We start from the raw sequence: 13,556 nt of genomic DNA on the forward strand, positions 1-13,556 counted from the left end.
TAAAAAATGGCAAATCCGGGGATGTTTTCAGAGAAAAGTATCTCAACTTGACCTACAAGTGCTCCATTTTATTTTGTGATTGATTATGATTTACGTTTGAGCTGTAAAGTTATGATACTTTGAGTTGTTAATCTTATTATTCATATTCACGGGCACGTAAACAAACCATTACTGTGTATTTGTGGTCAGTCACGTAGTTCAGCTCGACCTATCAAAATGCGACGTGCAGGGCATGGTAATATAATGTAATTTATCAACCTTCTTGGATTGTCAATATTGTAAAACCTTTATGAGGAGTATCTTAGTCAAGTGCCTTTTGCTGAAAAAAATCATCAGGTCATCATGCTTAGTTTTTCACAAATTGGCAAAACGTAGCCAGAAATTCATAATTTTCATACTCTCTAAGCATTATCATTTGTGTACTTTTCAGTAGGTGTGATTGACCTGGCCAGAATTGTATTAACTCAAATAAGCTTTGACTGATAAATCCAGACATTCCACTTGTGCATTTAAATGAATCAATTTAAGAATTTGCCTTTGGAATATGGCTCTACAGACTGCTGATGACAGGTAGTGCCTAACATTTGCGAGCAGAACTGTTCAATTCATGTCTATTTTTGCTTTGCGTGCATCCCCAAAAATATCCAGCTATATGAAAATTTGGGCGGGGAACTTGAAAAAAAGTTGATCATATAGACGGGTAAACTTGAAAATTTGAGAGGGTATTGAGTGGGGTCTGAAAAAGCGTCTCTATAGCGATTCCTCCAATACCTTCCATTATATATGAACGTAGCCTACGAGCCCCATTCACGAGTTAAGTTATTTAGTTCTTTAATAGGCATCTTCAACTTTTGCAAAGGACGAACACAAATTCAGACGAAATTTTTCACTTTTCATTAATTTCTAACTCGTGATTGTCACTGATTATTAAGTTGTGCCTCATTTCACTCATTTTGCTATGTACGTGTACCATGGCATTGATTCTTGTTTGTATGAACATGAACCCTACCTTCGATATTTCTCCCTCATTTTAACATTACCTGTGTACAAACTTTATGACAACGGCAACATTGACAGATATAACAAACAGTACTATATTACTCCGTATGTACTGTAATTTCAAATCAAGTCACTTGTTTCTCTTGTGCTTGGACATCTTAGCAACATATATTGCCAAAACACCAATGGCATTCTGTTATAATTTACAGTACCTACAGACATATTGTAGTTGATGGACTTGAAAGTATGTCCATCTGTCTGTGTCGGCAAGTATACCTGTGGACAATTTTTTGAATAAAATCTACTTTTATGAAACCTTTATCAATCGTCATCGATCCCAGAAATCACTAAGATAAAATAATCGCAATCATACCAATCCATAATCCAATAACACTAGGTCAAAATTTGTAAGACAATAGTTGTAAACATAGACACAAAACAGCACAGAACAGACAGTAAATAGACGGTACAAACAAAGTCAAATTCATGAAAGAAAGATATATGGACCTCTGGCCAAAAGACCAAGAAGTGATGTCAGGTGTTTCGAAAATAGTAAGCGCATCCTGCCCCACATGTGGCACCCGCCATATATCAATCTGTAAGTCAGATAGGTAGTGGTCACTAACTAAGGCCCAATGTCACCGATGCCATCAGTGATCATTTGTCGAAGAGAGATATTGTATTTATCTACCAGCTTGCGATACCTGCCAAAAAAGCGTTTGAATGTAGAGACAAGTCTTGCTCTGGTGTAACCTTGATTTAACAGTTTGAAAGAGAGATGGCCATGTCTCTCTACAAAATCACCATATGAACTGCATGCTCTTGCATATCGTATAAGCTGGGAAATGTATACCCCATAAGCAGGTGAGAGTGGAATATTACTGATGAGGTGTGGAAAATTAATTATACTAAAGTTGAAATCATCTCTCTTGTCATATAGCCTAGTAGAAAGGTGACCATTGGAGTCAAATTCAAGTAAAATGTCCAGATATGAAGCAGAAGAGGCCGTTTCTGTAGTTTCTTTAATCTCCAATTCTGGAGGATAAATCATAGCGAGATATTTACTGAATTCAGAGTTATTCAATGAAATAACATCGTCTATGTATCTAAATGTTAGGTTGAAAGTACGAGCTACAGAGACCTTTTCTGCTTGATAAGGTTCTGGATAAATTCTGCCTCGTATGAGAACAGAAATAAGTCGGCAAGTAAGGGAGCACAGTTAGTGCCCATGGGAATTCCTATACACTGTTGGAAAATGTGTCCTCCAAATTCAACAAATATGTTGTCAATGAGGAAATCAAGCATACTGATAATGTCTTTCTCGGTATAAAAACACTTTAGCATTAGTTGTATTTTTAACAAAATATGTAGAATTATACCCTAATACCACATATTTGTAACGGCGTGAACCGTTTTTGTAGAAAAATGCTTGGTTGATGATGTTTTTCAAGCGTTCTTTCAATTTATCATGTGGTATTGTGGTATACAATGTGGAAAAATCGAAAGTTTTAATAGATGTTATTTTTGAAACAGATCTTGATTTCAAATTTTCCAAGAGTTCCTTCGAATTTTTTAATATCCACATTTGATTTATACCACTCCGAGAAAAGACAACATCACAGTATGATTGAAGTCCCCGTTTAACAGTGCAAAGAACAGAAGTCAGTATCTTCGATAACTCTGTTGTTGAACATTTTGAAGATCCTGCGATAAACCTAGCTTTGTAAGGTGTTTTGTGGAGCTTTGGTATCCAGTATAAGCTAGGCAACTTATTATGGTCATCCTTTGTTGTAATATTAAAATTATCCATGAATGACTTATGGTTTGCCAAAATTTCAGATTTGTTGAACATTGATTGTCTGTAAGTGGAGTTGGTTGAGGTCTTAGTTACACCAAGTTCGTCTATAAGACATTCAAAATAATACTTCTTACAGATGTTAATTACCACTTTGCAGACACTTTGAAACAGATGTTCATATACTAGACTATTTGCACAAATTTAGCTAAACAAATTTCTATTCGTGTATGGTACATCAACAGTTCTCATACAAATCACTTTGCGTTGTTAATACTTTCTAAGCCATTTTCCGGATTGCTTTGTTACATTTTACTTCAGAGTGATTTCTGTCAGTGGTTTCAAAATTCATTAACCAGCGGTGACTATGTCATTTACAATGACTTGAAGCAAATAAGTCAAGAAAAGCGTTTTCAAGGGTCTGTCATTGCAGTAAAAGTATCGTATGCAATGGAAAATCAGACGTTATTGGAACAAAATGTGGCAAATATTGAACATATGAACTCTGATGTTGGCTGCACACTTCCAAAGTGTATTCAATACCTGCATTTATGTAACTGCTCTAGACTGATAGAAACGCACATAAGGCAGTATTTTATGAAATTCAAGGTTTCACTCAACTCTTCTAAATATACAGACCTTTCTTATGTTATTAAGTTACCACAAATCAGCATCATAGTTAATTGTTCACTTAAAACTAGGACTGTTCGTCTGAATTACTCAAACCAACAGTTTTATACCTGTTCTTAAAACCTAACCCTGCACCTTATTAAGTTCTGAAAAATTACATAAAAGTTTTAAATTTCACATGTCATGAAATAGTTATGGCAAAACAGGTCGCCAACTTTACTCAACTCAATTCACTCTTGGAACCATTTCATTCCGTATAGAAGAAATTTCACAGTATTGAAAAGGCTGTTGTAAAAGTTTACGACAATATAACACTATTACTTGATTCAATACGTCATGTCATCTTGGTTTTACTGGGATTATCTGCTACTTTCGATACCATTGACTATAATATTCCGATAACACGTCTGACTGATCTGGGCTTGCAGAGCACTAGTCTACACTGGTTTATGTCATATCTATTACCGGATTCAAATCAGTCGTCATTGAGGGTCAACATTCATCTCAGCGCCCACTGCTATTTGGGCCTTTACTTTACTTAGGCCTTTACTTTTAACACTCTACATAGCACCCCTTGGTCGACTTATACGGCATCATGAGTTAACTTTTAATCAATATGCTGATGATAACCAACTCTACCTGGCATTCAACGAGAGGGAATTATCGACGGCCGCATCCAAGATTGAGGACGGCCTGTTGGACATCCAGGGTTAGATGAATTCGACAAGTTATGACATTACTGAATGATGAAAAGACTGAAATTGATCATATAAGGTGTCTATTTAGCCCTGTCCAGAATCCCATTGTCGTTTGCAGTTGGAGACAGTATCATGCATCCATTGGAATACGCTAAGAATGTAAGATTCATGTTTGACAGCACACATGAGTTTTGACATCATATCACCCGTCTCTGCAAGAACACTGATCGTCATATTCGACTTATTGTATTCATTGCTATATATCTTTCTCAGCAGACTTGTTTAGAACTTGTCCAGTTAACTTTTTCCTCAAAGCTCGATTATGCCAGTGCACTTTTGTATGGATTACCAGCACCCGACATCATTTTATTGCCGAGAAGACAAAACTCTGCTGCACATGTAATAGCACAGGTAAAGAAACGGGATCACATATCTCCTATTGCAATTAATTTCACTGAGTCATGTATAGAATTAATTCAAAATATTCTCACCTTTTAGGCTCTGAACGCTTCTGCGCCTGTATACCTGACTGCATCATCAAACGTAATAGCCATTTCAGATCTCTCCGTTGACTCTTGTCTGACAATGAAACCGCATATCGGACAGATCTGCTGTTCAGCCACTTTTCATTTGCGTCGTATTGCACTTGTCCGTAAATATTTATCTCAACCCGCTACACAGCAATTGGTTCATGCATTTATTACATCTCGAATAGATTTGTGTAATTCACTTTTACTGGGGCTCCCTAAGTACCAAATCAGCCGTATTCAACGGATTCAAAATATTGCCGCCAGAATTGTAACTTGTTCCAAAACCACCTCTCACAATGTATTTTTATTTTTTCAGCGTCCTTGATCACAATTTTTGTGGATACTGACGCTTTATAAATAAATTATTATTATTATTATTATAGGAAATGGATTCTGTCTCAAATTCTGCGGTCACGACTCAAGTCCCCTGGTGATAGTTCATTTTTTATGCTGCTGCTACGTTGTGGAATGGGCTGTCAAGCCAAATCAACACCAGAAACCCACCTTTTTGACAGAACGTACAACTGTGTGACCCTATGTAAAGTGCCAGTGAACATTCTTTGTTCAAAAATTCATTGTTAAAAATATAGTATTTTTGAAAACAATCTCATTCTTGAAATCAACCAGTCGTCAGCCCTTCACGCGTTTAAAATATAATTCTTCTTATCATATTCCTCAAGCCATATTCTTGTGTAACGCTACGCCGTCATATTTGCGTAATAATTTGTTGTATCACGCCCAGGCATACTTTGTCCAAATACGGGCAATCGCATGCATTTCTGCACTACTTTCTTTACGGAAAACAAGCAAAGTCAACGCGGGACTTGAACATCGTTCTGATCTTAGAGGCTACAATCTAGCCGGCGACATCGGTTGATATTTCTATTGATATCGAATGTTGACTACGCGCGTTACAAATGACCTCTGCTTGTTTAAAAGATGAGAAAGTGGAACTTAATAGTATAATCAAATCGAATCAAATCGAGTACAATCATGCAAAGGAAGGGAAGTTTTAGTTTGCAGCAAAGCATGTAGTCTCCGATTTCATGTTCATCCGAAAAAGCGACAGATATGAATTGGCTTAATGACAAAATTGCCAAATAGTCGTCTATATCTTCAGCCAAAATTACATTTCGCTTTGACTTTTAATATTAGTTGCAACGCTCGCCAATATCTATTGCAATTCAAACGTAGATGGTCCGTGCAATTAGCACTAGCTCCCTATCTATATGGACCTCGGAACCACTTCCATACATCTCACCTTATGCTAACTTGCATACTACCAGTATCTCTATGATCAAACATTTTAATTAAAATTAGGGGGTTTTTGACATTCAATCCTTCCATTTTATTAATTCTTTCTGCGATGTTAACTATTTTTCTCATCTTCGGACTGGACATTGTCAATTACAAAGCGTCTTGAGCGCCATCATCTCTTGTACAAACTACAAGGCGTTATTGCCCTAAATCACAAGTTATTTGATCCGTCGTCTTGACACTTTATGGAAGCCAGTTAGAAACCGTTCCATGTGTCACGTCAGCAATTTGGTGTGAAGATGCATATTCTGGGGTGACTGTTTGATATTTGTCAAATGAAAACGTTCGTTTGTAATCTGGTGAGCTTCCCTATGTCGACTTGTAAGATCGTTTGCTATGTAGTTTGTTGTTACCTCAAGTGAAGTAACGCGCATTTGTAATATATGAGCGGCTAGGGTGTCAAAAATTACTATGAACAGTTGCCTAATGCTCCGGGAAATTAACTTGACGCACAAAACAAAACTACTGCATAATAAGACGCTACAGCTATTATCCATCAACTTGGCATTTGTTATCCATAGAGCAATGCCGGCTTAATATTAGGCCTATAACGTAATGAGTAGTAGCACATAGCAATAACATTGTGTGATCGAAATCAAACTTGCAGCTTTTTCTTCTGGAGTCTCTATGTAAAGTCCACATATGGGTATAGCCCAATAGTTGTGTTTAATTGTGTGTAATAATTCTCATGACAGACAGTATCGCTTAGCTACAACTTCCCGAGTTTTATTTTTAATACACAACAAGACGCACACGCAAGTTTGGAACAATATAGCATCTAATATTGCAGTCGCGTTTAAACTCTTAACAATAACGGAAAAAATTACGGTTGAAGGGTATTATATCGTAGAGCGTTTTTATAAATTCTTTTAAAAAGGATCTTGTGACCTCATCTCACAGTCACTTAAAGTGATCAAATCAAAATCAGTGATAAACACCCATATTTAACACTATGATTACAGAATAAAACAAACACTTATGTAAGAACTGTGTATTTACATCGCTGATTTTATTTTTGTCCTGCCAATCACATATATGAGATACGTATATAATTTTTCAGAGAATGCCGGACAATGGATGACAGAATATAAAAACGACATCAAACACATTAACAAGTTTCAGCAAATTACATCAGTGCAGGACGTTTTCGCTTCTGACACACTTCATGCAGAGAACAACAGAATTAGTAGATGTAACCGAATTGAATGTTACAATCACGGAAAAGAATATATTGGATTGGGTACACAACATATTCAGCTATTTTACTTGACATCCTTCGAAGTCGTATTGTGCTAAATAAAAATATTCAAAAGCTTCATATTTACGAATTTCACCGTCGGTTTCAATTTTCATCGACTAAGATGACGGCACTCGTTAAATTTACAGTTGTGTGCGATGATGTGGATGTGGTAAACACAAATTTGGTAATAGCAATAAGCTTTTAATAACAGAGCGAGTACAGTCAAGGATTATTGTCTTCTACAAATTATACCAACAATGCATCTACGAACTTGGCCCTGTAGAAACAAGGATGTCTACGGGGCAATGTGGTAAATAGCGGCGGTAACCGACACGAACAGCGCCACAACGGACATTACAATGTGCTCAGAATGGGAATAGACACGGCCGTTACACTTGTCTTCTTCACAACATCTAGTATCATTACCTGAAACATAAAACAAACAAATGTACCTTGAAAGGTATTATCGAGGTGTTTCTAAATATGGCTTTAAACTTGCCCAATAATAATTTTCATTCCAGGTAATACATTATATTAGCAATACATGGGAGATTTGTGGTTTACAAAGTTACAGCGCTTGTCATATGAGTTTGGAGTTTCACTGTTTGGCACATACAGATTTCTTGACTGTAAAGTACAAGTTGTTTTACTGAAACACAACAGCACGTTCTTTTATCACACAAAATAAATACATTGTATCAGAAATTTTACCTCCGGAAAAAAAATATTTTTTTCCCAATTTGGGCGTATGATTGGCTCAAAAAGTCGCAGTCTCGGTCAGCTCCGCGTGTCTCTGAGCATGTCTTAGACAAAATAAGAACCTGTCTGTGAGTCTGTGTGACGTTTGTCTAACGATTATCGTCATACCTGCTCACATGTAGTTGTGCGTAGCAGGGCTGTGTGTATAGCCGGTAACACACAGCTCTGCCATACAGAACTAAACTTCTCATATTTATTGCCTTGGAGTAATCTGTCGATAGAATGCACAATACAAAAGGGAAGAATGTACGTCCCTGGAAAGGCAACCTGCAGTGATCTCCAACAATTGCTAGTTCATGATATACAAAGAAATTGGTGGTGATAAAACTATTGTTTTCGTAGTTTATACGTACAAACGGCGAAGAGATATATTTTGCTTGGCAGTATCGATAATGAAGAACATTTCAGTATGTTTTTGCGGGACAAGTTTAATTCACTCTGAGAAACCACAACTGCCTTGCAGTCGTCGACAATGAGTATCACTGAATGTTGTTCGACGTTGAATTCAGAAGCCATCAAAAATGTAATGCTATAACTTTTTCTGTCGTGTTGGCCTTATAGCACCGGCTCCGCGGCCCCGGCCGGCGCTCACAGCCAACACGGCAGAAAAAACTGGCGCACGGCCCGTGGGCCACAATATATTGCAGCTATCAAAATTGATGAGTCGTCGGTCACAACTTAAAACGAATTAGGAGCATGCCTTGAGCTACGTGTCTGCGTTCAACACACATGTAATTTTCGTCAATTCCATAAAGACCAGCTCCAGTTTTGCATTTGGTTTGATATTCCCGATAAAATATGATTTATCAGTAAAATGGCCGAACCTTGCAGGCTGGTTGACCATTGTGAGGTATTACACTCTGTGAGCTACCTCAATGGGTTGAACAGGCTGCAAAGTTTTGAGCCAATCAAACCCTGAATCGGAAAAAACAATGTGACTATCACTTTTTGGAGAGGGAAAAGTTCTGCTACAGAGTTTTTATTTTGAAACATTCGGTACGATAAGACAATGTGCGACAATGTGTGTCAGAGTAAAACAACTTGTACGTTACAGTCAAGAAATCCGTCTATGCCATACAATGAAACTCCAAACTCGAATGACAAGCGCTGTTAGAAGGACCACCCTGAACCAGCGATAGTTAGGGGTGGTATCAGGTGTCCCAAATGGGTAAGCGTACTCTGCTAGCATGCCATGCTACATCCGCCAGGATTGGTCCGAAATTGTCTAAATATTAATGAAGTGATACACAATATGAATCACTTCACTACGTCAAAGCCGTAAATGATGTCGCTAAACATTTGAGTAACAGAGGTGTCGTATTTGCCACGATGTCGTCATATCGCGACTGATTAAAATCAGATGTAGAATATGGCGACGTCTATAACTACGCGGTATTTTCTTGCTGTAGCTTCAACTACGTGAAAATACTGCGTATTATCAATAATAATTTGGACTAAACGATAATCAGGGCTATTTTGGTTGTTGTCAGTAATCGTTTGATCACTTGAGAGTAATGGAATAACTATTCAGACATCTTAAGGTCGTGCAAACACATAGACAGAAATTATACTGGGGGGGGGGGGGGTTAGCGCCGGTGTTTTTGGTGGGTTGGTCGCTATTTTTTGCGCAAGCATTTTTGAAGGGGCATGAAATTATTTCCCACATGCCTTTTAGGAAGGGTTATAATTGATTACGCAACTATCGCAGCTATAAGAACGCAAGATGTGGTCGATGCAGTGGTTCACCCAAAATCATTATACATTATATATATATATATATATATATATATATATATATATGTGTGTGTGTGTGTGTGTGTGGGTGTGTGTGTGTGTGTGTGTTTGATAATTTATGTGTATGCACTTCGCTTGAAGAGGGAGGTAAAACGTATATGTGTGTACAAGAAATTTGATTTTTGGATTCCACAAAAATATTCATTTACTTTACACGGTAGAGTTTGAGAAATTTATTAACATTTTTCAAATATAAAAATAGCCAAATCTGTGCATTTCTAGATGTTTGATGATTGATAGAAATATAGTTGGTAAAAATAAAGTGGTTACGAGTACATGTGTTGATTCAATAAACATTGTAGTCTATGAGAAAGCTCTGATACTTGTTTACAATAAATACTAGCTAAATCTGCGTATTTAAAGACACTTGATCATTGATATTAATGTACTTATTTAGATCTTGGTGGATACAGGTACACGTGTGTACAAGAAATTTGAGAATTGGAGTTTTACGGAAATGTTGATTCACTATACATTGTAGTCTATGAGGAAACTATGAACGATTTCTTTCTAATACAGAACAAGCTAAATCTGTGTATTTATAGAAACTTTATTATTGATATTAATGTCATTCATTAGACTAGTGTGGTTACATGTGCATGAGTACATGCAAGAAATTAGAGTTTGGAATTTAAATGAAATGTTGATTCACTATACATGGTAGTCTATGTGGAAACTATGAATAATCTTTGCCAACAGAGAACTAGCTAAATCTGTATTTTTATAGATGCTTGAATATTGATATTAATTTTCTTGATTGGATGAGAGTGGTTTCAACTACATGTGTATATAATAGATTTGATTTCGGAATTTCATCGATATGTTAGTTCACTACAGATTGTAGTCTATGAGGAAACTGTGAATATTTTTTTCCAATACAAAACTAGCTAAATATGTGCTTTTATAAAAGTTTTGCATTCGATATAAATGTATATGAAAAGAATAGGGTATTTGAAAGAGCAGATAAATACAACAAATATGATATTGGAATTTCACCGAAATGATTATTTGTAAATGTGAAAATGTATTCTTTGAAAGTCCGAAGATCAAATGAGAAATTATCTGTCGATTAAGATATTATTGATACTGACTGTGACACGTATGGGGAGGGTCAGTGTTTTTGTCGCATAAAAATTGGGGAGGGTCACTCTTTTTCTTGCAAGCGATTTTGAAGGGTCAGTATTTTACTCAATTACTCAATCAGCCTAAAATATATCAATCAGATAAGAAACCTTAATGCAGGGTCAGACCAAAAAAAAAAAAATTTCTTCAGGTCTCTGTCTCAATTGTTGTGAAAATCTCCCGTACTCGTTTGCTTGGTTGCCAGTGCATTTCACTCGATACTCAAAACATACTGGTGGGATACTTACCAGACCCTAACACTGAAACCGTTTCTACGCATGTGGGAACACATGAACGTACAATAGTGGCGACATCGTAGCTCATAAGCGTGAAAGTAGTCTGAAAGAAGTTCAGGAAAACCAATGAACGTCACGAAGGATAGACATAAGCGTTAAAATCCATGTCTTACTTATTCAATGCCTGGTTATCGTCGTGGTAAGTGAATCATAGCACAGCTCTTTGCAGAAGCGTTAACAAACCTGCGGGTGTTGTTCAGTTTGTAAATTTTACATTCGCACGCAGAATGCGTAATGTTCAACATGATCTTTTTATATGAACTTCAATATAATTATAATGATCAACATTGGGCTCACAGGATGACATTGAACAGGAAACCCCCTAACCCAATCGCTTTATTTAAAATTCATTTGTTTAAGGGAGCGTTCAGTTAGTTAATAACGTCGAGGGTGCGCCGGCAAAATCCAGGGGGTCACCCTAAATTGGAAAACTGCAAGAGGGTCATGTATTTGTCAAACAGCGCAGAGGGGTGGGTCACTTAATTTTCTTAAGTATCTATCACGTCAAAAACTAGTATCAGTGTACAAAAATATTCTTGGAAATACAAATGATTCACTGCATAATTTCATTCCCCGGAGTCATTTCACTATCAACCTGAATAAAAATACGTTTATATCTGTCACATGAACATCTTGACAGGGAAACTCTTTACAGGCTTGTATTCTTGTAAATTTAGCAATGATAATGTGCAAGCTATATATCAAAATGTAACTGGCTCACATTAAAATGCCCTCCTTTTACTGTGTAATAGCACTACTGTGATATCTGATCAGTTTTCAGCTAAGAGATGTACAAAACGTATATGGATAAGTGAACACAAAGGCTGGAATATATTATATGAAAAGTTTCAATGACTTTGTTTTGTATGTCAATCAGCAATAAAGAAGAAATACACAAATATGCCTTTTAGTATTATAACTCTTAAAATCAATACAAAATATGTGTATATAATTCATATATCCATGCATTTTCGGTGATATGAGGGAACTTCAGATGAGACATTTTTCTCTGAACAATGTATTTATGTGATGATGCACAATGTCCGTTGGCAGTCGGCCTGGTGGCAATATGGTTGAATGTTACAGTTTGCAATCAACCTGGCACACGCATATCAAAAGAAATACCAGGATGCGTGGTCCAAGAAGGAATCACGGGAATGTCCTCGTATGTTTTGTTTAAATGCACGAAGTACAAGCTAAATGACATCTAAATGGGAAAACTATATCAATATTATATACACACAGATGATTTGCACAGAATTAAATAAAACGTATAATGAAACGTTTGCATTTTAAACATGATTTTTTCAGAACTGTATAGACGACATGTTACATTGTATCTATGCACTAGTAGTGGACAGTGTTATCATTCAAATTTGGATAGCTCAAGCAATCGAGGGGGGTTCCTTGAAATTTGTGTCATTTCAAAATGGGTTTATCGACTTTGCGGGGCAATTGATGTGAGAGTTTTCTTTTATTTTGACTGATGCGTACGAAGAATCTGCCGGCAAACCCCGGCCACAATAACTAAACGCTCCCTAAGTCAGTTCATAAAACGCTTTACTAGCAATAAGGTAGCAAGTTGACGACACGTTCATGTTATACACATAGTATTTGTAGATTAGAGCTAGGATAAAATATACTTCGACAGCTAGAATAAGCCAATAAGTAAATTTGCGATATTCCCGAGTGAAACTTTATTTAGGTTTTAAATCACGATTTCTATCAAACCAGACTTTGCTTAAATTGTTGTGAATTGTATTATACTAGCATCTCTTTACCTGATACTTGCCATCGCAAGATGCGGTGGCGGTAGTTCCGGCCACTGGTTTACCGCAGGTCTGTCCTTCAAATACCCATGACCATGACGAATAATTACAAGCGTAACATTCAACAGCTGAGCTTCTCTCTTGAATCAAAAAGAGACATACAAAACCATTTAAGCTAATAGGCACTTTCGATGAAGGAATACGTTTGGCATGTAGACTGCACCAAGTACATCTTTAACATTGCTAAGCTGGCTTTGTAACAGATCACCCTTCCTTACCCGTTTCTCCAATAGTGTAACTGTTTGAAAGATGTCGATTGTGAGGCCAGAGCAAAAGGTAAACACAGTAAATGTAAGTTAATATCGTGTGTCAGAAAGACACGTTCAGTTTTGTGTCCGGTGATAGCACTCTCTTTGAATGGAACGAAACGGAATAGTCATTGCGCACATATGAATGCATTTCAGATAATTTTGCAGCTTTTGAAAAGCAAAAATTTAACCAACAAAGATAAAATTGTTGGGATTCCGAGCAACATGGCCGTCTTCTATGATCCTCGATTATATTTCATTGTCGTGTACCGCATATTTTATCAGATGTTCTATCGTCG

At 36.8% G+C, this 13,556-nt stretch overlaps 1 long non-coding RNA gene across 1 annotated transcript; it reads right to left on the reverse strand.

The window, feature by feature from the left end:
• Positions 1-7,412: 7,412 nt before the first annotated feature.
• Positions 7,413-13,062, reverse strand: LOC139126386 (uncharacterized). The gene is made up of 3 exons (XR_011550557.1): positions 12,962-13,062; positions 11,133-11,223; positions 7,413-7,635 (listed from the first exon to the last, which is right to left on the reverse strand). It is a non-coding gene; the product is annotated as an uncharacterized lncRNA (long non-coding RNA).
• Positions 13,063-13,556: the final 494 nt, after the last annotated feature.

This window comes from Ptychodera flava (genome assembly GCF_041260155.1).
Source record: "Ptychodera flava strain L36383 chromosome 3 unlocalized genomic scaffold, AS_Pfla_20210202 Scaffold_27__1_contigs__length_13241970_pilon, whole genome shotgun sequence".
Taxonomy (NCBI): Eukaryota; Metazoa; Hemichordata; class Enteropneusta; family Ptychoderidae; genus Ptychodera; species Ptychodera flava.